This window comes from Castor canadensis, chromosome 3 (genome assembly GCF_047511655.1).
Source record: "Castor canadensis chromosome 3, mCasCan1.hap1v2, whole genome shotgun sequence".
Lineage (NCBI taxonomy): Eukaryota > Metazoa > Chordata > Mammalia > Rodentia > Castoridae > Castor > Castor canadensis.
Window position 1 is genome coordinate 153378764 of NC_133388.1, and position 25264 is coordinate 153404027.

The 25264-nt window shown below is 38.3% G+C and overlaps 1 non-coding gene across 1 annotated transcript; it reads right to left on the reverse strand.

The window, feature by feature from the left end:
• Positions 1-8826: 8826 nt before the first annotated feature.
• On the reverse strand, positions 8827-8990 carry LOC141421909 (U1 spliceosomal RNA). The gene has a single exon (XR_012446599.1). It is a non-coding gene; the product is annotated as a U1 spliceosomal RNA (small nuclear RNA).
• Between the last annotated feature and the right edge of the window lie 16274 nt (positions 8991-25264).

Genomic DNA, 25264 nt, shown 5'->3' on the forward strand with positions numbered 1-25264 from the left:
AAAAAAGACCAGTAATCACTGAATTGTGATAGAGGTACAGGACGAGAAGTACCACTGCTTTAGACTTTTTCTAAAACAACATAAAAAATGTGAACTGAATGTACAGAACAGATTCAACTGGCCCTTGCAGAATGAGCAATGTCCAAACTGCTAGTCTATTGTGACAACATATTTTTATGAAGAGGATATATGATGACTAATATCTTGGGCTGACTGAACAGTTAATGTCACCATCAATTACTATACTAACCAAAAGTAAAATGAGGTACTAAAGTAATAAAGAAAAATATGTCTAATCTTTATCCTTACTTCACTTCTAAAATATTTTTTCCAGTTAAGAATTTAGTAAATTCAGTTATGCAAACATCACCTTAATCTAGTTTTCTAACTTTTCCATGATGACCCAAATTTCCCTTGTGTTCTTTGCATTTTATCCATGTTCCCACCTCCAGCCCTAGGCAACCATTAGTCTAATTTCAGTCTTTATAAATTTGTGTTTTCTAAATATTTGATATTAACAGAAATATGCAGTATGTTGTTTTTTGTATGGATTCTTTAACTCATGATAATGTTCGTAAGGTTCATGAGCTTAGTAGAGGTGTCAGTAACTCATTCATTTATGCTGCTGAATAGTTTTCTATTTGCATGGAGTTTGCTTGTACATTAACCAGTTGTTAGATATTTGTGCTGTGTCCAATTTGAGACTGTCATGAATAATGCCATCATGAACATTCCAGTACATGTATTTTTGTGAACATAAGTTTTCATTTCCCCTGGGTAGAGTCCTAGGAACATAGTGTCTTTTGTTTATTTTTTGCAAGTAGGTACCTAAACTGCTAAAGAAAAGATTCTTTCTCCTTCTGAATTTCATTGGGATTTTTGTTGAAAATCAATTGACCACTAATGTAAGAGTTTACTTATGAGCTCCTAATTCTTCTCCACTGATCTATATGCCACATTGTCTTTATTATTGACTTTATTATCAGTTTGAAATTAGTATTTTAAGCCTTCCAATTTTGCTCTTCTTTAAAAAATCATTTTGGCAATTGTAGGTCTTTTTCATTTCTATAATTTCTGTATAGATTTCTATTATAAAGTCAGCTAGGATCTGGTAATGATTGCACTGAATTTATTGGTCAATTTAGGGAGAATAGGCATTTTTATAATATTGAATCTTCTAATTCTGACCATATCTCTCCAACTACTTATATTTTCTTTAATTTCTGTCAACAATAAATTACAATTTCAGTGTATAAGTCTTACATTTTTGTTAACATTTTGCTCTACATTTTGTTACTTTTTTCATCTTATTCTGAAAAACATTGTTTTCTTCTATTTTGGATTGTTCATTGCTAGTGTAAAGAAATACAATTGACTTTTGTACTTTGCTTTTTTTTTTTATTACATGACCTTGGCAAACTCAGTTGTAGTAATTTGTAATTGCTTGGGATTTTCTACAAATAGGAATATGTCTGCTTAAAAAATGTTTTATTTCTTCCTTTCCTGTCTGGATCCCTTTTGTAAATTTTCTGTTTCTTTATCTTTCCTTTCCTTTTTTCCTGTGTTATTTTCTCTTGTTGCACTAGTTGAATCATTCAATACAAACTTGAATAGAAGTGACAAAATTCATCATCTTTGCCTTGGTCCCTATTTTAGGTTGAAAGCATTCACATTCCTCTTTCTCATGCATTATATTACTTGTGGACTTTCTTGGTTGTTTATCATCAGATTGGAGGAATCTCTCTTGTATGCCTAGTTTATTGACAGTTTTGAGGCTGAGGACATAGCTTAAGTGGCAGAGTGCCTGTCCAGCAAGTGAGAAGACCTCAGTTCAAACCCCAGTACCACACATACAACAAATGTTTTTTGTCTTTTAAACACAATTGGGTGTTAGATTTGGCAAGTGATTTTTCTACATTAGTTGAAATGATTGTCCAGCTTTTGTTCTTCTTGAATATAGTATATTGCATTAAATAATATTTTGTTGTTAAACCATCTCTTTTTTTTTTCTTTTGGCCATACTGGGGATTGAACTCAGGGTCTTGTACTTGCTAGGCGAGTACTCTATCACTTTACCCACACCCCAGTCCTTTTTTCTTTAGTTTATTTTTCAGATAGTAACTTGTGCTTTTGCCCAGGGCCAGCCTCTGACGTTGATCCTCCGATGTCTGCTTCCCATGTAGCTGGAATTACAGGAATGCCCCACCATTCCCAGCCCTTATTGTTAAACCATCTTTGCATTGCTGGCAAAAATCTTAAATTATATATATGATATGTATGATGATATGAACGATGTCTTTTATATATCATTGTATTGTTTAGGATTTTTCCATCCCTATTGGCTCAGTTTTCTTTTCTTTTTTAAAATTTATTCATATGTACATACATAGTTTGGGCCATTTCTCCCCCCTGCCCCTGCCCCCTCCCTCTCCCCCCCACCCTCTCACTTCTAGGCAGAGTCTGCTCTGCCCTCTTCTCCAATTTTGTTGAAGAAAAGACATAAGCAATAATAAGAAAGATGTAGTGTTTTTGCTAGTTTGAGGTAAGGATAGCTATTCAGAGAGATTCCTAGCATTGCTTCCATGCACGTGGGTAACCCAAATTGATTCATCTCTACCAGACCTCTTCACTACTTCCTGGTCACCTTCCCATAGTGACCTAGGATTTTCCATCCCTATTTGACTCAGTTTTCTTTTCTTATGATCTCTTTCTCTTATTTCACTATCAGAATAATACAGGCATCAAAGAATGAGTTAAGAAACCTCCTCCTTTATTTTCTAAAACAGTGGTCCAGGAACTGGCATCCTTTCTTCTTCAGATACTTAGCGTAATTCATCAGCGTGGTTATCTAGGACTAGTCTTTTTTAGGGGAAAGATTTTAAAGACTAACTCAATTTCTCTGCTTCTTATGTCTCTATTCATAATTTTTCTTCCATCAGTTTCACTAATTTTTTTCTTTAAGACTATCTCTGGTCCATTTAAGTTCATAATGTATTGGCATGAAGTTGTCCATAATGTTCCCTTATAATTCTTTTGATTTCTATATGGTTATTAATTATATCCTCTCATTCCTTCCTGATTTTGTTCATTTGTATCTCCATTTTTTTGGTCAATCTTATTAGAAAGGTTTGCCAATTTTTCTGATCCTTCTGTCACCAGCAATGGGCAAGGATTGCTAGAAGAACCCAGAGAGAAGAAAGTGGGTTCTTGAGTCAGCCCTTTAAATTCTTGTCTTCAAACATTGAAGAATTTTCAAATGGAAACACAGGGCAAGAGACCAAGAAAGGTTTACTCATCAAGTAAAGCAGAAAGAATAGACACACCTTCATGGACAGGTTTGGGCCCATAGGAAAAGATAGTGCACACCGAGTCATGTGTGTGAGCACTTGAAAGGAAGTGCATGGAGTGTTCTAGCATTAGAGATTCTTACACTAAATCAAACAGGGCAAGGAGCAAGAGGTATGTGTAATTAAGCAGCCCTCAGCAAAGGGTGGCCTCGTTGGCCATTATCTCAGTTCTGGTTCTGGAAGGGATGCTGGAGAAGTCCACATAGTTATCAACACTTTAGGGGAACAATCTGGTCCCTCTGAGATGATTGGTCCAACTCCACAGTGCAGCCTGTATTAGCTGTTCAAAAACATGGTGTTTAATTTTCACATATCTGTGAGTTTTTCCATTTTATTCCTGTTATTGATTTTGATTTTCATATCATTTTTGTCAAGGAAAATACTTGACATGATTTCAACCTTCTTAAATTTGCTAAAACATGTTTTGTGGCAAAGAAAAGTATATTGCATGTACTTGAGAAGAATGCAAATTTTGCTGCTGTCAGAATGTTGTATATGCCTGTCAAGTCTACTAGGTCTAAAATGTAGTTCAAGTCTAAGTTTTAAGAAAAAACTTAATGGATGATCTACCCATTTTTGAAGCTGAGGTATTGAAATTCTCTACTATTGTACTGTAATCTATTTGTCCTTTCAGATCCTTTAATATTTGTTTCATGGTAATAATAATAATTATCAATATTATCTCAATTACTTGATTTCTTTAATATTATATAAGGACTTTCTTTTTTCTTGTTACAGTTTTTGATCAAAAGTCTATTTGGTCTGACATAAGATAGCTACTCCTGCTGTTAGGTCTAGTCCTCCTTCTTTTTCTCCTCCTCCTCTCTATTCCATGGAATATATTTCCTTTCTTTCAGCTTATACGTGTTCTTAGAGGTAAAATGAGTCACTTGCAAGCAAGAAATCAATGGGTTTTATTTTCCCTTTAGCCACTCTCTTTTGATTGAAAAATTAAGTCCATTTTCATTTAATGTAATTATTGAGGTAAAGACTTTCACTGCTATTTTGTTAGTTTTCTGACTACTTGGTGGTTATTTTGTTCTATTATTCCTCTGTGCTATTTCCCTTGTGATTTAATGAATTTTTATAGTGGTATGCTATGCTTTGATTTCTTTCTTGTTATCTATAGTGTATCTAGTATAATAAATTTTGCTTTGAGATTACCATGTAGCATACATAAGCCATATTTATAAGAATCTCTTTTAGGCTGATAACTTTGATTTCATTTTTAAAAAATCTGGACTTCTACTTTCCTCCAAATTTTATGCTTTTGATTCTAAAACTTAGTTCTTTTTACAATATTTACTTATATTGTTATCTCCATTAGCAATGATTGTAGGTATACTTACTTTAATGCTATTCTGTTTAACTTTTATGCTAGAGATAAAAGCAATTCTTATACCACCATTACAATATTAGAACATTCTATCTTTGACTAGGCACTCACCTTTACTAATGGTTTTTTTATGTTTTGTGCTGCTAATTAAGGCTGAGGGGTCTCTTACAGGAAATGAGAAACCAAGCAGGATGAATTTGATAAATATATTTGGATGAGAGTATGGATTTTGATTACTTTGCCACATGAATGCACTTCTAGCTTCAACTTTCTGGGACATATAAATGCTAGAGAACCCATTCCAAATGCAACTTTAATAAAGAAAATAAAAAAGAGTACTTTAATTGAAACCCATTCTCACTGTGACCTAATCAGCTCTATTTTAAAAGTCTTTCCAAAAGTAACAGCATCTCCATCTTTCTGTTACAGAAAAAGACTTAGGGAAGATCTAGGCACAAATAAAAACAAATACTTATTGTTCTTAAGAGAGGAAAAGAAAGAACAGTTGTAAGACTTTGAGGACCAGGTTAGTGCCTGTAGATCTCAGAAGAGCGGTGGAATCTACAAACAAATCCCCCTGTGTCCATAAGAGTGTGGAGAGACTGTGGTATCTCACAGAGCAGTGACAGTTCATCATACAGCACCATGGCTACCACATGGGTAGGCTTGTTAACAAACCCATAAGGCCTTCCTGGGAATAATTGAAGGTGTGGTGGAACAGAGAGAAGCTGAAGGAGCTAAAGTTCTGAACATGTGATAAGGATTGTGAATTCAAAATTTCAATGCAAGTGTTTGTGTGCTCTCGTTTATTACCCACAGAATAATCAAGCCTAAGAAATTTGGAGTTTTATAAGAAGAAAGTTCAGAAGGCAAAGGTTAGTCTCCTCAATAGCTGAGTGAAGTTGTGGACATTGAGAAGAAACTTGCAAAAATCAGATCCAAACTCATCAAGAACAGGGTCAGACTTGCTGAGTAATCACATAACCTCATAAAAGCACAAGCCTGCACATGTGCTCCTTTCCATCTAGCTCCTCTCATCCTGAGTGGAGGAAGCATTGTAGCAATTATTTTAGTCAGAAACCACTGACATATGGTTAACAGAACATAGAGACACTAATCTTAATCTTTTCATCCTCCAGAAATAGTTACATCCATTTCAATAGAATTAGCATTGATGCAAATGCACCTTAAAAATTTTTGTTAACAACTAACCACTCTTCCTCTTACTGTGACATTCCTTTCTCTACCCATCAACACCATTTCTAAATCTTCATATTTTGTTCTGCAATTTACAAATGTTCTTCATCCTCTTCCATTCTTTGCATTTCCTTACTCACTTTGCAAAATGAAGAGGAAGGAATATTTGTGGAAAAAATCACATGGCATTCCCAAATGTTTTACTAAATAGTAAAAAATGACATCCTTTACTTTTTTCCTTTAGATAAGCTTGTTTTTGAGTTCTTCATTGTAAAGAGAAACTATCTCATGTTCATACTTTACTGTGTTCAATTTCATGTGTCAGTGACTGAACCTAAAGCCTGGGAAGATAGCAAAGGTATCATTAGAAATGCCTGGGCTTTAGGCCAAAGAAGAGAGTCGGGTATCACATGAAACAAGATGCAAAACTGAGAGGAGGCAGGGCTCAGCTGCAAAACATATGTTTGGAGAAGAAAAGCACTTTTCTTCTTTGTAGTAGCATTACCTTTGATACATTCCTCATTTGGCAGTCTTACTAATAATGCATATTTAAAGAAAGCAATCTTGGGAAATTCTTGGTTTTCATCTTTCCATGTTTTAAATTCATCACATTCAGCAGTGCCCTTTTCAGAACATTAAGGTTAGTGGTCTTTAACAAAGATCTGTAAGGTGCACATGCACTGATGTTAAATCAGATGAAACAGATTTAAGTGCTTCTAGGGGATAGAGAGGTTGAGGTTAACTTCTGTCCATTTGACTAACTATATGACAGTGGAGCGTGACAAAAATAAATGGAGCACAAGAGTCTGATCCTTAGTCAGAAACATGATTCCATTTATTACCAAGGTGAAAGCAGAAACCAGTAACTGGCCACCATACTGCATGATTGCATTTTCTGCTACATTTGTGCTGCACCTCTGAACTAAGGAGCTGGATCATTCTCCTATTATGTTAGACAAAGTATGCAAGTCATTGAAGGCCTTCAGGTAGCAACATCTGGGTGATACTTCACAGTACAGAAAGAGCCGCAAGGAACTGAGCCTCAAGTAGTTGCACATCTGTTTCAAGTTTAAAAATATGGTGTTCTCCTTCTGAGGATGTCCTTGAAAAATTTTTAGCTTCTGATCGCAAATTTCACCATTTTTCAAAAGTATTGATATAACGCTGCAAACAAATTTTGTGAGGAATGTTCTAAGAATTTTGTGCTTCAAAGAGAGAGTACATTTTTAGAATTAATCAGGTAGGCTCCTGAAATAAAATGCGTGCTTTTGAACTATAATATACTTGTCTCATAATCACTCTATGATCAAGATCAATCATAGTATTTTCTAGTTTCTGATGTGACACTAATTGACATGTCCTTTTCTACTTCTATTCTGGTTTGGTTGCTCCTGGGAATTTGTTGACCTGGAAAAAGAAAAAAAAGCAAAATTAATTAAACAATTGTCTTAGTGACAGTTAAGTGAAAAACCACACCAAAATCTCCTATTGATACATTCAGGGAGCTTGTTGCTATAGCAGGTGAGTCAGATGTGGGACTGGGGGTTAAACACCTGTCTTATTAATGAGTCCTTGGAAGAACTGCTACTTAAAAATGAAATAATTCATCTGGCAAGTTAACTGAACCTTGAGTCAACCCCACAAATGCTAGGTTTATGCTTACTGTCCAAATTAGTTACTGCCAAATGATATCCTGGAACTGGCCAACCATTAATTTTCAGACTTGCTTCTACTTGGGCAAGAGAGGAAGAAACCAAAAGAACAGAGAAACCAAGTGAAAAATGAAAAGAGTGAATATTCTCAATAAAACAACTGCAAACAGCAGTGTTGCCTCACCTTTCATTTCTCTACAGATTCTTTCATCTATCTACAGACTATCTAGCGCTAGTATAATAACTTTAAAGGAGCCTGAGAGACATCCTTGGCTATTGTATCCATATGTCATGCTTCTCAGCACTAACATGGAAATTGTATATTTATTTTTTCCTATTTCATTCATAATAATGGATGCTATGCTAAACAAAAACTTCCAACTCTTCAGAATATGGTAGCTACAAATACCACTGGATAGAGCTGCTAAGAACCCCAAATAAATGATTTGTCAAGTGGAAGAGCCCCAGTGTCAGGATGGGAGCATCAGATGCGATGTCTATCTAGGTAGGAGGATGATGTTAAAAACTGGCAGGAGTCTCAGCCTCAGGACTGAGTTCCTGGGAACAGGAAGTGGGACTATCCAGTTCTACAAACTCTGCAGCTTCTCCAACGTTCATCTCCCTCATGCCATTATCTGACTTCTTTCTTATACTAAATCTATGTTACAGGTTGATTGTTCCTTATTCAAAATGCTTGGGGTCAGAAGTGTTCCAGATTTTGAATTTTGGAATATTTACATGTACATAATAAGATATATTGGGATTAAGACCCAAGTCTAAACACAAAATTCCTTTTATTTTATACACACATTATGTCCATTGCCTGAAAATAATTTTACATATTTTCAGTGTTCCAGCATTTTGACTGTGGCCCATTATATTAAGTCAGGTGTAGAATTTTTCCACTTGTGGCATCATGTTTATGGTCAAAATGATTTGGATTTTTGGAGCATTTAGGGTTTCAGACATTTGGGCTATGGATGTTCAAAGTGTGTAAAGATTATTATTCTTCACAGTTTACAGGATAGAAAAATGAGGTTCAGAGAGGTTGCCTATCTCACCAAGGGTAACATGGTGTGAGAGGGTAAGGACAAAGCAGGAAATAGACTGGGGAAGTCTAACTCACTGCCCATGTTCTCAGCAGCCATCCCACATTGCCTTCCAGTGATGCCAATAATTAATAGCACATTCAGTAGTATCAATATTTCCAATGATGTAATATTGAAATTCCAAGTTGTATCTCAACATAAAATGGCAGGTTCTTTTTTTTTTTTAATTTTTTTTTACTTCATTGTAGGGGAGAGCACGAACGCAGTGCCACACTACCACAAATTATGCAGTCGAGTTTCCCACATTTGGGGAGATCTCAGGGGTCAGCACATCCGGAGTGCAACAGATAAGCCTCGCCCTGGGAAAACCACCTTCGTGATCATGCTATCTCCCCTGCCAGGTAAGTATAAATGGCAGGTTCTTAATTATGTAGATATGACTTTTGGCAGAAGAGATTCTTAGCTAGAATTTTAATTTTAATTTTTAATGTCTCTTCTTGTATTTAATGACATTTTTGATTATTGATGTGATAAATGCTCACATTACAAATTTGAGTAAGTCAAGAAATGTACCAAAGGCAAAAGAAAAATTTCATTTATGTAATCCTGCCAATTAGAGAACTTTTAAATCATTTTGTTGAATTTTCCTATTGTATGTGTGCTAAGAATGCTTGTAGATGGATGGGCCTAAATATGTCCACGAATATTGTAAACACATTTGCATAAGATCACACAACTAAGTAGTAAAATCAAGATTCAAATCCAAGTTCATCTCATGCAATCTTTTTAGTAAATGTGTTATTTCTAAGGATACATAGCACGTGTAGCACATATATATTCAGATTTTAATTAAATCATATTGCTACTAGTTTATATTGTATACTAGTCTTCAAAGATCACTTTCACATTTGCATTAAGTTTTATATCCATATGAGAAATTAAGTATATTCTGTTTAACTGTTCTCATCATTTGCACCACTGTTCAGATATCACCCTTTAGATCTATAATTTCCTGTTCTTCGTATGTGTCTTAGTTTGTTAGGTCACGTGTTGAAATAGTTGTTTCCTGGAACAACTTTTAGGAAGTACTTGCATGTTATATTTGCTGATTCCCTTGGGTGTCTAAAGTATTAGGTGTCTCCTCACAGAAACGAAAGCTCTGCATATGATATATACCCTGTGAATTCAACTGGGTCTGATTTCCTTGTTTCTCATCTTTCATTCATGGTGTCTTTTTACTTTGATCCTCTAAACTCTATATTAAAATATTAAATTTTTCTCTACTTTACAAAACTCATTTTTCTTATGTCCAATATGACACTGAATGATAATACTAATTTTAGTAATAAACCATGACTTTCACATTGTACAAATTTTCTAACCCAAGAGACTTTTCTCTTTATAACCTAAAAGTACATTTTATCTGGTTCAATATCTTCTGTGTATATATTAAAATCCAAATTAACTTTTTTTAAAAAAGGATTTCTTTGCTGTAAATTTATGTAAAAGGTAGATACCTGTGATAATCTCAGAATTGTTCCTTTCTTTTGAACTGTGATATAATTTAAAAAGAACTGTGATTTCTTGTTCATCCTTACATAGGGCAGCCTGTGTTTACACAAGATTGATTTAAAATGAATTTTGAGTTTAAATTGATGTGGCTTCTATCCAATTCTTTATTTTCGAATGGAGTATGTGAAACCTAGATTTACTCTAGTTTTACTCAACTAATTTTGGTATTCTGTAGCTTGGGGACAATGAAAAGGGAATTTGAATATGAACACAGGACAATCTTTACAGCTAACTTTGACTCTGACCCAATGTGTTGCAAAGGAGCCCAATGACACCCTTTCCAGAAGCTCTTTGTCCAGAAGATATTCTGTTGCTGTGGGGGGATTCATATTTTCTCTTTGCATGATACTTGGTCTACTCTGCAGTCCAGCCTTTCCTCTTGGATTTGAGGGATTCTCCTGGGTCTTCGACCTGCTCTTTCACTGTTATTTCACTATAGAATAATTAAACAACAATACTCAACTCAGTGTCTTGCTCAAAAGCTCAGAATTGTGGCAGATATATTTAAAAATTAAATTGTATAATATGACTTGAGAGTCACATAAGGTGAGCAAAACACATTTGGGGAAATTATCTCACTTTCTGAGCCTCAGTTTCCTAATGTTCAAACCAAGAGGAACTACTTTCTCCTCTGCAGGACTGCTTTGATGGCTCAGTGTTTTTGATGCACTAAGGCACTGACAGTACATGGCCACAATGGTATGGTTGCCCAGTGAGTGCATTCTCACTAGAATTCTTTGAAAATATTTTCACCACTTCCAATCAATACCCATCCTATTCCTCAAGAATAGTTTTGTATTTTGCATGATACATTTGCATTTTGCACAGCTCTTACCAAATACTTGTACTTACTATGTTTGCATGAATACTGAAAAACAACTGTGGGTGACTTTGGATATTTCTCATGTCCTATTTTTAATTAGCTTTTTGCCCCTGAATGCACTTTAATAGGGAAAGAGTGAAAGAAATAGAATCATGGGAGTGAGAGCCTGTGGAGCAAATAAACTAAAGAGAAGGACTGAAGAGCATTCCTTGTGAACACAATGTAAAGAACAGGTGGTCCTGGTCATCACCCAATCACTGCTACTACACAGGTGCCTCATTTCTTGTGAGATCAGTAGCAGTGTTATCCTGTCCTGAACAATCCCATTAACCCCTGTTCTAAACAACCTTTCAAATGGGAAGCAGGAGTAGGCAAAGGTAGATTTAATGAAAATTCTTGTCGCCCAACACTGTTCTGTTGCCTTTTTGCCATATCCTGTTAGTATTCAACCATCTGCTGTTAAAAACACTCCCTAAAATGTGATGTTTTTAAAAGCAACTTTGCAGCTATAATGGGAATTTGTGATCTTCTTCACAGTTAGAAATGAATGAAAGTGGCTCCTATGATATTGTCCAACTTCAAAGTGCATTAGAGGAACAGGAGAGAGGAAGGAAGGAAGCAGATCTCTACTCCCATAGCTCTATAAATCACAGTGGTTACCTCTAATAGTTTAAGTCAGAAGGGAGCACTAAGGCGGTTGTTTCAAGTCATTATTAGTCCATCAGACTCCCGAGCTGGGCTTTTATAACTGTCCCTCTCCATGGCTCCTTATTCCACCTTTAAAGATGAGCCTCTATGTCTAGACTTCAGGGCATCTTAACTTCCTTCCAACCACAAAACTCAACTGTAGCTATACTGGGGATTGTACAGGCTCCCTCCAGTGGGTACTCTGTCCCTATCAGAAAGGAAATGGCCATCTGTAGTTGGAGAGGTTTGAGTTTGATTAACTGATACTCTACATTAAGCAAAAAAAAGAAAGAAAGAAAGAAAGAAAAACTGCCTTAATTGGCTCAGTTATCTAGATGCTTACATATCCATGGAAGAATTTATCTTTGCGGTAGTTATGGGGCTGCCTAATTGGATCATTCCCATTGGCTCTGTGGTCTAAGAGGATGCATTATCTACTGTTTAGAGACTGCCAACAGCACCCAGGATACTTCTGGCTACATCTGCCCACTCTTCTACTTTAGAATCAGAGATACAAGACTACCAAAAGGCAGTGTTCCCCAAACTCCTTCACTTCTTCCTGCTGGTCCCAAGTCACACAGCTAGTTGACCTCAGATTCCTCATATTTAAAATAAAGTGGACCAGATGCCCTTTAAAGGCCTTTCCAGCTTTAATATTTAGTGATTTGATGACATGCAAATTTGCTCAAACATCAGTTTGCACACTACTTGCCATCTTTCCAATAAGCAACACAAAGTTAGTACCAGTCACGGTCATAATTACAAAAATCTTTCTCATTGATACTTTAGAAAGGAAGCCAAGACACAGCTTACCCCCATCCTCCTGGATACATTGCAAAAAGCTTTTACCCTCAGACCTGGGTTTGGCTGTCACTTCAGGTTCTGCTTTTAATCATTTGACCAACAATGGCACAGTTTCATAAACGGTTTGAACCGTTTTCCTCATTTATAATGCTAGATCCAGCTTTTATAATCTATGTAGGAAAAAATGCCTGGGACATAGTAGGTTCACAAAAATTCACAAGCAGAAGTCTGCTCTGTGACACTGGGCAAGTCTCACCAATCCTGTTACTTCTTCTTTCATGCATGGAGCAAGAGACAGATGAGTTAAGGACTAGGCCCAGTCCCTGAATTCTCAGATCATTTAGAGCCTTTAAAGACTGCTCATACAAAATATGTTCTGTTTATTTGACACATTTCAGTCTCATTTCCTCAATTTGAGTCCTCCTACAGTTTTACTTTCTCAAACAGTTTGTTCTGTGATAAAAGGTTTGCAAAAATACAGGGATAATTGCTAAAGTTTCTCTCTTTTTGACAGTAATTCAATGCCTTTAATGAAATTTATAATCCTTTTGTACCTAAATGTTTATATGTGTTGTTAAACCATAATGTAAAAGTATATAAACATTTTCACATGTTCTACCAGATCAAATATGGTACGTATGATAATAATTAGAACCACCAACCTAACATATTGTGAAAAATGCCACATATGCATTTAATTATAGTTTCTGATTTTCAAGCATGCATTCAGGGAAAGAAGGAAGTGGCTTTCTACTTAACTTCTTCACTGCTAACAGAACATGCATGTGTTTTGGCAAGTTTCCTAGAGAACATCTGTCTAAAAGGGAACACTGGGATGTTAATCGACATCTACCAAGCCTGGGCAACTGCTGTATGGCCCATGCTATCTCCATTAAACTTCTTAACTGTGTCAGCTTTAAGCAGAGTCACAAAACATTATTGATTCAGCTCTTTGAATAAAAAAATCATATCATAAGTAAAACTGAAACCGGTTTATTTACAGAAGAGCTTTATTAAGTTGGTAAACAATTTGGCTTCTTTTTCCAAAAAAAATTGTTGGCAGAAGATGCCAATGTTGGCTGGAGAGTGGAGTTATGAGGAGGGGTTGTAAATGTTTGAAAATATGTTTCCAATGGTTTATACTGGAGGAATGAATGGAAAAAAAAAACATCTTAGCTTTGGGTGGGAGTGGGAGAGAGCTACAGATAGTATAAAGAATAAAACAGATTCTCATTTTGACATTGCCTTAGTTCTAGTTGAAGGAAGCAGGATGAAGGATTTGAAAAATAACAAAGAGGAAGACAATTTTGAGCATTTCGCTGGACAGATATAAATAGAATGGGATTAATCTCCCTTTCTCAGCTAGGTTTGACAAGGAACACACTAAAGGTTTCCAGATGAAGAAAAACTCTAAGTAGTAGAATTAATTTTTCCAAAACTTATAAAGTTAGCAGGAATAGCAGAATCTGAACTCAATGCCTTGTTCTAAATCCTAATCTGCCTTATTTTTTCCATTTCTTAATGATTATAGACAAAGACATTGAAGTCTATAGTGATGAGATAAAGGTGAAACACTGGGCCACATAAAATACAGGACACCCAGTTAAGTTTGAATTTCAAATAAACAATGAATTTTTTTTTGTTTTGTTTTCTATGTCTGCTAACCCTGCTTAACACTAGATGAAAAGCCATAAGCAGAATCAAGTTAGCAAGCCCAAAACAGTGCCATAGAAAAGCTACAGCGAGAACTCATCATAAATAGGCTAACAACAGGAAAACACAAACTATGAGGAAAGAATGAAGTGATGTGGAGATGGGGAATAACTGGCAAAAGAATTGGGAACTGGAAGAATTTTATTCCCAGAAGAAAGCAAAGCAGAGCAGAGGAGACAGCCAATAAGTCAGATAAGGCTGTTCACAGCATGGGGAGCTTATACATCAGAAATTAATTTCCTCACAGTTCTGGAGGTTAGAAGTTTAGAATCAAGGTGTTGGCAGGCTTGACTTCTTCTGAGGCCTCTCTCCTCGGTTTGTACATGGCCTTCGTCCTCCAGTGTCTTCACATGGTCTTCCATCTGTGCATATCTATGTCCTAATCCCTTCTTTTTAAACAGATATCAGCCATATTGGATGAGAGCCCAACCTAATGACCTAATTTTACCCTAGCTACCTCTGAAAAGATTCTAGCTCCAGTACAGTACATTCCAAGGTACTAGAGCCTAGGACTTTACCAGATGAAATTTTGGAGGGACAAAATTCAGTCCATAATACAATATTATACTTCTTATCATAAAACCAAATTGAAATGAATTCAGTTACAAGAATTTATAACTACTTAAAGTAGCTGATTTTTTTTTTTTACCGGGTATGGGGAAACCAAAATTAATGGGGCATGGTTCCTGTTCTTGAATGCACCATGGGGGAGTCAAACATATGTACAAGGAAACTGGCTTAGAAATAATAGATCTAGGTTAAATCCTGTCTGATCCACTTACTGGTTAAATTTCTCACCTGATATAGAGTGTAACTGTACCTACTTAGTAGAGTAGTCTTGGGGATTAATGACATTGATATCTGTAAGGTACTGCCGAATTAAGACCACGCCACGTGTGGAAAGGAAAGGTTTATTGATCCAGACCGCAGGGCTATCACTCTTGTTGGGTTCAGAGTGAGGTGGCTTGGCTGAATTGGGTAGTGGGCTTTATAGGAGGGGCCCAGCAATCGGGGAGGGAGAGAGTCTCTGGTCTCTGATTATCTGTGATCACCAGATGGAACAGGCCGACATGCCTGGCTAGTTGAGTAACTGGAAGTTCCTGAGTTGTTTTGCAAGCCAAGAAACAATCAGGCAGGGAGAAATAAGTGGTCATAAATCAGGGGGTCTGGTCTTAAGGTGTAGTCTCGGGTCCTTCTGCCCGCCCCAAGAATGCCAGGAACCTAACATTCCAGCCTTTTGTTGGTATTACGGACGCTGATCGATCTAGCTGCTTCATGCTGAGTAGGGGCATCGTTAAAGGGGGTTCAGCTGGAATTTGGAAATTTGTAAGGTCTCCAGGAGCAGAGGCTGATGGTTTGTCCCAGGCTTCCTTTGCAGACAAGGCCAGTTCTTGGGAGAAGGTTGTAGTAGCATCTGGTGGAAAGTCTGTCTGCTGAGTTCCCTGAATGATCCTGGAGGCATCTAGGGTTAAAGAGCATTTTCCTTGTTTTTCTTTCTATAGCAGCCTCTATAATGGACCTAATAGATCGTATAACCAAGGGAAGGAAGCAGGGAAGTAGTATGCATGCTCCCAGAATTAGGCCCACTGCCCCTACCAGTGTTTTAAATCCACTTATGGCAGAAAACCACCCTCCAAACAAGTTATTAGGATCCCAGCTTTTCCAAGTCTGGATGGGGACATGGGCAAGCTCTGTCATTCCCTCAGTGATCTCCTCTATGGCTTCTCCTTCATCATCAATCTGTAGGCAGCAGTTGCTCAGGTTAAATTTTCCACAAACTCCTCCCTCAGAGGCTAGCAAATAGTCCAAAGCCAAGTGGTTTTGGTAAATTGCATTGTGCATCTTAGTGCCTTTTTTTGCCAGCAAATTGAGGGCTCTTGCAGTCTCATTAGTAATAATTTCAACAACAGCCTGCAGCCTGATGATACGGTTGAGCATATATATAGGGGTGCAGTAACCCCAAGACCTGTCCTCTGCCCAAGTGTCAGGACCATAGTACTGGATGATTCACTCAGGGAGCCATTCATCATCCTACCAAGTGCCTATTTGTAAGGTTCCCCATTTTTTTCTATTTAATCTTTGTTCATATATGGGGACTCCCAGGTTTTCACCTTGTTCAAGGGGGAGCAAGAAGAAAGATGGTCTGATGGAGCCCAGCACACAAGACCCAAACCAGTTTCTAGGCTTGCCTTCCACAGATCCAATACAGCCCCTTGGGAGCCTGCCAGTTTATATCTGCAGTAAGATCATCCCATGCTGTTTTGAGATTAGAAAAGTTGGCCATTGGGTGAGGCTGGTGGGTAGGTATGGTTTGGGGTACCCCACCACTGAGTCTCTTGGGCTGTGTCATTGTAAAACTTCTGTCCTAGACAAGTTAGGTCCCCCACTAGGGTAGAGAATTGTTTTCCCTTTAAGACCACACCTGTGGGAGACATAATTGAGCCTTCTTCTTAGAGACTTTGTATCCCTGGAGGCCAGAAAGTTTTAAAAAGGACTCATTTGCCCTGCAGATGAGGGGCTCTGTGGCTCTGCATTGAAGAAGGGTGGCCTCTGGGTAGTGCCAATCTAACAAGACTCTGGTTAGGGCTTGTTCACAAAGATGAGGGCTGTCTTTAAATTCTTGTGGCAAAACTGTCTAGGTTAGTTGCTGTGAAGTGTCTGTGGGACCTTTAAAGGCAAATAGAGGCTGACTGTCAGAATGCAGGTTAAATGTAACACTTTTGGATAAAAGAGAGCTTTAGCTCATTATTTTATATAAATTGACACTTTTTTATATCATATTTAGATAAAGTATACACCCAGAACACAGTTACAAGGTGGTCATTTAAGACACATGAGTAAATATGTAAATGAACTCTGCTTTAGTAGTACTTAAAGCTTGACAAGGTTAACAGAAAACACAAATAATTTTTTTTGATAAAATGTTTAAGATAGCATTGTTATTTTATAGACATAGAGAGTTAGATTTTAGTTTGACATGACCTTAAAAATCTTTTTAGGCAGCTCTTAGATTACAGTTAACTTTAACTTAGTACACATTGAAATTTGTCTATCTATATCCTTTTCAGTAGTTTACTTTGGAACTTGCACTTCAAAATTAACTTCCACAAGAACTTTAATTTTAAATAAAACTGTCTTCCTTTTTGGCTGGTGGATGAGACTATCCACCCCCACCATGGAGATCTGTGAAGGATAAAGCTTACCTGAGAAGTCAGGTAGCACCAAGTAGGTGACTGAGGCCTACCTGCTACTTGGACCGTTACCCTGGGCTCCTCCAAGGTGATCTTGAAGGGGGCCAAGATCCCAGGGCCACATCAGTCTTCTGCCACCAGGCCCAAGAGGTCTGTGAGGCCATCACTCTCTTGAGAGTGGGAGTGGGAGACTGACCTACCTTGCAGAGACAAAGAGGGGCAGTCATCCTCCAGTGTCCACTCTGGCCACATCGTGGACAGGGTCCTGGAGGTGGGTGAGGTGAAGGGCAGTGTTTTGCCCAGTGTCTTGTCTGGTTGCACTTGAAGCAGACCCTGGAGGTGTGAGTTGTTGTCTGGACCTTCTCGAACTTGGAGGAGGTGGTCTTAGGGCAGCCATCAAGAGCTGGGCCTTTTACTGGTTTCAAACCTCATCTCAGCTATTAAATACCTTAAATGCCATTTTCACAAGATCTCCCTGGGGGGTTTGAGGGCCACCCTCCGCTTATTTAAGTTTTCTTTGAATATCAGGGAAGGATTGGGAAATAAAATGAGAGTTGAGAATAATTGTGTTAGGTATTTAAATTCTTTAACATAGGAGGCTGAGTCATTAGAGAAGGAGCCACGTCTCTTTTTAATTTGAGAGAGAGATCAGTCATGGAAAAAGTCACATGAACTCTAATATTGTTGTCAGCTCCTGTCACCTCCCAGAGTTAAGATAAATGAGAGTTAAGACAAAGTATAGCAGGCTAGGGTTTTAGCAGGGGCTGAGGGCAAGGCCAGCATTGTTGGTCCCTGAGGAGCCAATGGCTCAGGGTCAATAGTGACTACTGTAGAAGGAGAATAGGATGGTGGCTGTTTGGGAGAGCCAGCAGGGGTGGAAGAAGGGGGTCTGAGTCATGGGAGGATAAGGTGGGAGAAGAGATTGAGGTAGAGGACTGGCAGGAGGAGTTGGGAGGTGGGCAGACAGAGCCCGTGAGGTCACAAGTACGAGAGTTCAGTGGGAGGGAGAGACACAGACTTTGAGAGGGGGTTTTTTGCTGGCAAGGAGGATTTGAACAGCATTACAAGATTGGAGCAGGGAGGGTTGGGAGCAGAGAGAAAGGAAAGCTTGGACGAATGGAATTTCGGATCACTTGCCATTGCAGTGGCAGAAATTGTCAAGAACTAGAAGTGAGTAAAAATCAGAAGTACTGTTTTCAGGCCATTGTGAATGATTGTCTAACTTGTACTGAGGCCAAATAGTGTTGCAGTAATAAATCAGTCGCTTAGGTTATATATTGTCTTAGAGACCAAGGGGGAGGGTGCGGAGGAGGCATCCCAGTGGATGCATCTAATGTAGAGTAGGAGGTCCCCATAATGTAGAAGGAGAGAGAGAGAGAGAGAGAGACAGAGGGAGAGAGAGAGAGAGAGAGAGAGAGAGAAGCAGGTAACTTGGTGAGTTTACCCTTCAGGCCAATATAGATCTAGGTCAAGATCTAGTCTCCCTTACGTGACTCAGGCAAGGAGAGCAGAATTGTCTGGTTGTTGCTTGGTCATAGTAAGCTGGAGGGGCTGTCGAGCTCTCACCTTGGGTGGAAGAAAGGAGAACAGAGAGGGAGAGCAAGAGAGCGAGAGAGAGTGAGATAGAGGGGGAAGTGTAAGCATCACCCGATTGGGTTCCCAAGGGCGGGAGTCCCCAGCCTGGGTTGCCGTCCTTAGGGAATGCCCAACTGGTTACCCAGGCATCCCTGTGCTAAGCAGAGGGTGCTCCAGCGGGTATAGGAGGCGTGCCTGGCACGGTGCCATGACTACCAGACCAGACAGAGCAGGCAGCCCTGAAGAGAGTGACACTTACCAAGCCTGAGGAGTAGGTCAAATGGAGAGCCATGGAAGAGAGAGGCTAATGATGGATGGAAAAGCCAGCAAGGCAGTAAGGTCCGAAATCCACAGTCAGGAGGCATGTGGGGTCAATTCAGCAGTTCTGGGTTTGGGAGAGGGCAGGACACGAAAGCCAAGGGACCAGCCCCAGGCTGGAGTGTCCTGTTAACCTCTCCCAGGTTTCAGCATCAGATGTAAGGTATTGCTGAATTAAGACCATGCACCATGCCACGTGTGGAAAGGAAAGGTTTATTGGTCCAGACCACAGGGCTGTCACTCTCGGGTTCAGAGTGAGGCGGCTTGGCTGAATTGGATAGTGGGCTTTATAGGAGGGGCCCATCCATGGGGGAGGGAGAGAGTTTCTGGTCTCTGATTATCTGTGATCACCAGATGGAACAGGCCAACATGCCTGGCTAGTTGAGTAACTGGAAGTTCCTGAGTTGTTTTGCAAGCCAAGAAACAATCAGGCAGGGAGAAACAAATAGTCATAAATCAGGGGGTCTGGTCTTAAGGTATAGCCTCGGGTCCTTCTGCCTGCCCCAAGAATGCCAGGGACCTTATACTATCTAAGACAGTTTCTGGTTCATAAAAGTATCTCTCACTATTAAAAATAAGGGGTTCTGAAAACACATAGAAACATGACAACTGTTATAGTAGGAGAATTTAGACAACTTTCCCAAACAAAACAGCGGTCATAGAGCTGAGCCTGAAAACACCAGGACAATTCCTCCTGGTCAAGAAAGGTGCTAGATCATAACACACATAATAGACAGCAAGAGCCACACACATATTTTAATAACCTGGAGCAGAGCAAGGCTGATAGGAGTGGCAGAAAATATGGCCAGAAAAGAATGTCGGTGCTACATTACAAGTGGTCTTCAACATCAGTTAAAGTATCTGAAGATTAAAGGAAAAGGAAAGCTTTGATGTTTGCGGGTTGTTTTTGTTGGCTTTTTATTTTTATTTTTACCAAGCATTAACTGCTTTTGAAAGGTGCCATTTGGGAGTACCTGACATGAGGAGAAAGCTAGTAAGAATAGCTCTTGTCCCTGGCAGAATTGGGCATACTGCTTACACTAGAATTAGATCTGTCCCTTGCAGAGTATGGATGAATAAAGCAACTGCTCCAGTTCACACAGTGGCAAAACAAAATGGAGGTGTCTCAGTGTCCACTGACTCCTCACACATAGCATGCAAAGACATGCAGATTCTCCTTTCTTCTAAAAGAAAACCCTTCCTTTGATCTTCCATTTTCTCTTGGGCTCTCATTTTACTTTGCTTTTTGTCCTTCCTATTGATGTTATTGTTGTTTTTATAAAGGAAATAATTTAATTTTTAATCACCAATTTGTGCATGTTTATTGCAAATGAATTAGAAAATATTAGAGATGAGGAAAAAAAGAAAGAAGGAAGGAATATCTCCTTCCAAACATAGAAAGGTAATTCAGTCCTTTGCATAGGTAAATACATATTTAGTTTTACAATACATAATAGTATATTCTGTTTCGTGATGTGCTTTTTTTAAATAAGCTTTTTATTGAAGAAAATATGCCTGTAGAAAATTATGCAGCCAAGTATTAGAAATACCTATCAAGAAATAAAATATCCTCAGCTCTCCAGAAGCCTTCCTTTTCCCCATGACTTCTAACACTATAGATGTGTTTAACCTTTTTGAAATCAGGAAGCAGGATGTACAGTACACAGTGCTTCCAACTGGCATCCTTCATTATGCTTTATGATTGTGAGATTCATCCATGCAGTTGCTTACAGCAATAGCTTGCTCATTTTTCATTGCTGTATAATAATTTACTGTATGTCTCCACCACAATTCATCCATTCCTCTGTTCACAACCATTTGCATGCTTTTTGTTTTGGGCTATTATGGCAAGTGTTGCTGAGAATGTTATTGTGTGCATATTTTGGAGGAAATTAGCACACAATTCTATTAGGTATATATTTAGGAAAGAAACTGCTGGGGTAGAAAGTATGCAAATGGTTTTCAAAACTAATTATGCTAAATGACATTCCCTGCAACTTTACATAAGAGTCTAATTGCTCCATATCTCACAAATACTTGGTATCATCAGTCTTTTTAATTTTAGTCATTCTTGTGTGTGTGTGTGTGTGTGTGTGTGTGTGTAGTGGTAGTTTTGGTTGGTTTTTTGTGTTCATTTCATCATGAATAGATTTAGCACCTTTTCCTTTTTATGGGCTAATAGATAACCCATAAAGATAGCCCCTTTAGTGAAGTGCTTGTTTCAATCTTGTCTGTCTCTTCTATTTTACTGTCTTTTTGTTATGATTTATAAATATTCTTTGTCTGTTCTGGATAAAAGTGCTCTGTCAATTATGTGTATCACCAAATAGTTTCTCTCAGTTTGTGGCTTGCTTTAAAACAGTGGTATCTTGATAGAGTCTTTTAAGTTTAATGAACTTATGTTTGTCCATTGTTTATTTTATATCTAATGGTTTATAAGTCCTATTTGTGAAATCTTTCCCTTTGTCAAAGTAACAATGATATCCTTCTAGAAGTTTTATCATCCTGCCTTTAATATTTAGATATATAATTTCTAGAATTATTTATTTCATGGTGATGTAGGGACAAAATTTAATTTTGTGGTTCCATTGTTATACAGGTTTTATTGAAAAACCTACTCATACATCAGAATGGGTTAGAAATGTTTGCCACGATGCTACTTCTGTCATCACTCCAAGCTACGTATATCTGGATCTGCTTCTCGATTCACACTTGTCTTTCTATAAATGCAAATTCATATGTGGACACTTTAATTTTAAATTTAATATAATTAGAAATTAAATGACTCTAGCTGTACTTCAAGTGCTTGGTAAATACATGTGGCTAGTTCTACCAAGGCAGTGCAGCAAAGACCATTTCCATCACAGAGCTCTGTTCGATAACACTACCCTGGATGGTTCTGCCTGATTCCTTATCTCATGACTATCTGAGGCAGTCATATTGTTCCATATTTGCATATCGTCTTCATCCACAATTGGAATATAAGCTCCATGAATGGAGGCACTTTCTCAGTTCACTGATGTATATACACTCCAGAATAATTGCCAGTACAAATGTTTGACAAATGAATGAAGTTCTGCTATGCTCCTGTGAAACCTGGAGCTGTTTTACAAATGTATTATACCTAAATTTAGTAAGTATCCCCAGGATTCAGAATAGTCGATACCTTGTCATTTTAGAATTTTTGAGATGTTCCACATCTAATACTTGTAACAGTTCTTAATGCATACCTTGCTATTTGTGCAAATGTATGTTATTAATAAAAAGGTTACTTTGCCAAGTACTTTGCATGGTATAATGTTCCAAAATTTGCATTCATCAACTCATTTAATTCTCATAACAACCCTATGAAGCATGCATTATCATTTTATGAAGGAGTAACCAAAGGGCCATAGAAACGCAGGGACTTGACCAACCTCAGACCACCAGAGAATAGAGGTTGGATTTAATTCAGATGTCAGCTACAGAGCCTAGGCTCTTAGAGACAACATTATCGCCTCTCAGAACAATCACAGCACATAGTGGTCTTTAGCTCATTGTTGTTAGTTTATTCGTCTATTAAAAAGCAATAGCCAGGCATGGTGGCAGAAGCAGCATTCTGGAAGCTGAGTCAGAATGATCTTAAGGTCCAGGCCAGCCACGGCTACATAGCAAGACTCTGTCTCAATGTCTTCATTTCTACTCATTGCTCTTTGCAACCTCTGTTCTCTCTTCAGAGCACAGAGTTTTGATTGGTTAATAGCCTCAGTGCTCTCAGTGCTAATGGGGTTTATTATTTAGATATTCCCAATATTTGGATATTCCCACTTTTAGGTTGGGTTCCTAATAAGCAGAATTTGGATGCATCAAGGATTATTCTTAAGAGAATGACAGTGAGAGAATGCGGGAGAGAATATCACCTGAGCTGCTATCCAAGCTCAAGCTGATCTCAGGGGACTCTCAGGGCAATGACTTGCCCACTATTAAAGACTAACTCATTATGTTCCAGTGTTACTCAGTCACTGACAGTGGGCTGGTCTGATGCATGAAAACACTCCTGTTTAATCCAGCTTAGAGGAATTCTCTAGAAAAGGAGGCAACTATAAGCTATTAACCTCCAGCACTCACAGAAGCTCAGATAGGAACACAGGCCAGGCAAAGGCCACTTTGACCAGGCACTGATACTATCCACTGTACTTACATGGAGATGTTTCCATTGTTCTTATTATTTAAGATTAATGTGAAATAGTGTTCCACATGTTCACGCAGTTGACTGGTTTTGTGTGGATTTCACAAAAACACTTTCACAGCCTTGATTACTGTTGCGGAGTCTGTGCTTCAGGAATCCATGTGTTGTTGCACACATTTAAAGACTTCCAAATGCAATGAGATCAGAATGAAATCAGAAACCCCTACAAGCTATTTTAAATAACAACTAGTAAATAAAAACATCTGGTGGATGGATAGGCTCTACATACTGAACCCCGGGTGAAGACCAGGCAGCGTACCTTTAAGGCAGAGCACACACATTAGCAGCCCTTACAGTGGTTCTTGGGGTCTCACAGGGAGGTCAGGAAATGCAGGCATGAGGATGTGGAGTCATTTGGAGATCTCAGTGGGATAAGAGGGCACTGTGCATGTCTCCCCCTGTTTTATTGATCCCTTAGACTGTGTTCTGTTTATGCTCTTTAGAAGAGTAGTTATGAAAACGCAGATATTACACTCATTGGCTGTGAATGTGACACTGACATCTGCTTGCCTTGGCTTGATGCCTCTGGTAGAAACTATCAGGAAATGCTTTAGCCTACACCTTTGCTTTGGAAATGTGAGAAAAAAGAAAGCTTCAAAGGCCGGAACACCTGCGTAACCTCTTCTGTGCTGGAGAACTGATTCTGAAAATCCAGCCATCTGCTGTCTGCTTTGCTTTGAAGATGGAAAGAAGATCATACAAGGTCCTGATAGCCTGTGAAGTTCTTATCTCCTGCCTGGCTCTGCTGAGAAACAGGGGAAAATCTTTAGTGCCTTGAAATGCAAGAGCAAGGAGCAAATGTTGAACATCATCTCCTGTTCTCACTACAGTCTCACTTAAAAAGGTCACGGCAAATAAAATCTTTTGGTACCATTTTAGTAATGGATATCTCCCAACAAGCTCCAGTGAGCCTTTAGGACTTTATTCTCATTTTTCCAAGATAGGATCTAACTTGTTTCAATTGCTTAAAACATAGGGACCAATCACGCCTGATGAATGCATTCTGCTGGAAATCAATTTCCTTCATCATTTTATTAGACTGAATGCTCTGAACTGAGGAGTCTTATTTTCCCATCATGTCTTTGTAAAACTGCCCACTCTTGGATCTTTGTGGCCATGAGCTCCTGATTAGTTTCATTGTTTTTTTCTTCTTCTACTTTCTTGGCTGCAAGGATTTAACACTTTCCTCACCTTTGAGTAGCAGGGCAGCACTGCCAGGAAAGTAGAATAAACAGGATGATTAAACAACCAGTGTGCAGCAAGGGGGCAATATTTCAATAGCAAATATTGCTACCCATATACCTCTACAGAATGTGCTAAAGTAAACAAAATGATAGCATAATTATAGTAGTTCTAATTATGTTAATTAGACTGCATACACGCTTCATTGATAAGCAACTGTGCTGCAAAGAAACACTGTTAAGCCTAGCACTTCAGCCTTAGGAGCTCTGTGGTGCATATGCTACTATCTGCTTGGGTAACGTTTTGTCTCTTAAATTTTTTTTTCTTTTTTTTGTAACACTTTAGTTGAAAAAAATTAAAAACGAAGGGCATCCTACCTATGTTTCTAGAGAAGTTAAAGATTCTCACTGAAATCTGTGTCTGCCAGTTCCTCAGTGTTTTGCTTCCCTTCTTGAAGCTCAAATGAAAAACATTAATATGTCCCATTTGACTAATTAAAATACAGCTTAAGAAAATGGATTTGCTTTCACTCTACTCCAATTTGCGTCCTCTACTTTAATATCACCCATAAAAAAGAGTCCTTGAGGGAA